We start from the raw sequence: 2,351 nt of genomic DNA, 5'->3' as shown, positions 1-2,351 counted from the left end.
AAACAATCCAGTCAAAAAATGGCCAAAAGACATGAAGAGATTTTTCTCCAAAGAAGACATACAAATGGTCAATAAACACATGAAAAAATACTCCATATCAATTGACCTCAGGGAAATACAAATCAAAATCACAATGAGAGATTGGTGAGACAAGATGACTGGGAAGTGGGAGGAGGTTCCCTTTCAACTGTACCCTAAAATGAGCTGATTACCTTCCAAAGAACTCCGATCACCCACAAAATCAGCCTGAGATCAGAATTATACACGTTTGGATCTCTACTGGAGCAGAAGACACCAGTGGGCAGGTAAAGCAGAGTGGGAAAGATAGACTGATATCTGAAGATAAACAATAGGGGTAGGGAGCCACCAGAGGCAACCCATTAAAAAGTAATATCCCAATGAGAGAGTGCCCTGCACCAAGGGACCAACATTAATTCGGGAGCCTGAAGGAGGCGCTATAGGGCTGCCAGTGGGCCGATGGAGACGTCCCTCATTGCCCATCAGGGGCCTCTCGGGGATTGAGGGTTCGAGTCCCACTCCCGAGGGCATCAGAATTGTGAACTGTGATAATTGTAATCGTGTCTGTAGATGTCCAATACGTTTGATTATGAAGAGTGCTTGACTGTGTGAATGTGTTTGTAAGGCTCCGCAGCTTTGGCTATGGAGTCTGAGTGGGCTGCACCCTGTGTCTCACAGAGCGTCATATGGCATAATGGTCATCTACTCCACGGAGTAGCCTGGTCCGGGGATTATACGGATAGACCTTAGCTAAGATGCTCCTAAGCTCCCTCGAGGGACGGACGCAAGCAGGACAGCACCTGAAAGATACCCCTCCCCTTGTCCGTAACTGTTTGCATGACAAAGGAGAACTATCACAAGAGTGTACTTTAAGGTCGCAACACTGGGTATTATAACACTCTAATCTTGTGACTGCCTCACTGAAACATAAGAAACCTCTTCCAAACCTCCTGTGTTCCCCAACCTGTTTTACTTACAGATTCACCCTGGCAGGCCAAGGAAGAGAATCTCTACTTCCATCATCGGAGGATACAACGCACCTAGCTCCAACTTTTAGCTCTCCGAGGGTCATTATTTACCCCTTCGGACTGACCAACCGGGAGTGCTCACCTCACCTAGCCCCTCCGTATTTCTAACCTGTTCCTTTATTTCTAATCCCTTACACCGGTGCCTCTGTCGTTCCCTGCGTATTTTAGGCGCATTTCTTTTCGTCTCAATTGTATTTTTAATCTGGGAACTGCCTGACCAGATGGGGCAGATGCAGAGCACCACTCTCTCTCTCTGCTTCTGACTAATTTCAAGGATGTCCGGGCGAGAGGCAATAACCTGAGCTTGGATATCTGGAGATCTAAACTCATCACTTTCTGCCACTCCGAATGGCCGACCTTTGGGGTGGAGTGGCCCATAGGAGGCACCTTTTGCCTACCCATTATCCTTAAGATCAAGTCCCAGATTCTTTTGCCTGGAAAGGAGGGACATCCAGACCAAGCCCCCTATATATTGGTCTGGCAAGATTTAGTAGAAAATCCCCCTCCCTGGTTAGCCCCCTTCCTATCCACAGGAGACTGTAAGGTCCTTGTAGCCCGACCTAAAGAACCTCTTAAACCTCGAAAACCATCCACGCCCCCTCTGCCTGTCCTCCCTGATAGCCTGGATTTACTCAGCTTGGATCCACCCCCTTACCAACTCCCTCCCTCGAGAGCTCAGGTGATAGCGGAGGGTCAGGAAGCAGTGGCCACCCCCGCCGACCTCAAGCGGAAACGGAGGGTGAAGGGGCAGTAACCGCCCCCTATACCCCCCCCCCCCCCGCAGAGGGGCCGATGGGCCTGCTGGGCACACTAGAGGTCGCTCTCAAAGAGAAAACCCTCCCTGCCTGCAGACTCAACTGTGGCTTTACCCCTTCAGGAGATTGGACCCCCTGATGACACTGGTAACCCTAGACTCCAATATTGGCCTTTTTCAACCAGTGATCTATATAACTGGAAAAGTCAGAATGCATGATTTTCGGAAAATCCAAAAGATCTCATAGTTCTTTTAGGCAGCATCATGTTCACCCACCAGCCTAACTGGGATGTCTGTCAACAACTTCTCTGGATCCTGTTCACCACGGAGTAACGGGAAAGGATCCAGGTGGAAGCAAGGAAGTTGGTCCCTGGGGATGATGGTTGACCAACAGCTAATCCGGACCTCATTAATGCAAGTTTCCCTCTGTCCAGGCCTGACTGGGACCACAACGAGGCAGAAGGTAGGGGACGACTGCTCATTTATCGCCAGACTCTAATGGCGGGTCTCAGGGCTGCTGTTCACAAGCCCACCAATTTGGCTAAGGTATA

At 49.6% G+C, this 2,351-nt stretch overlaps 1 pseudogene; it reads left to right on the top strand.

The window, feature by feature from the left end:
• Positions 1-773: 773 nt before the first annotated feature.
• On the top strand, positions 774-1,589 carry LOC116585726 (annotated as a pseudogene).
• The last annotated feature ends 762 nt before the right edge of the window (positions 1,590-2,351 follow it).

The sequence above is a fragment of the Mustela erminea genome, chromosome 3 (assembly GCF_009829155.1).
Source record: "Mustela erminea isolate mMusErm1 chromosome 3, mMusErm1.Pri, whole genome shotgun sequence".
Taxonomy (NCBI): Eukaryota; Metazoa; Chordata; class Mammalia; order Carnivora; family Mustelidae; genus Mustela; species Mustela erminea.
This window is presented reverse-complemented; position numbering and strand designations above follow the sequence as displayed.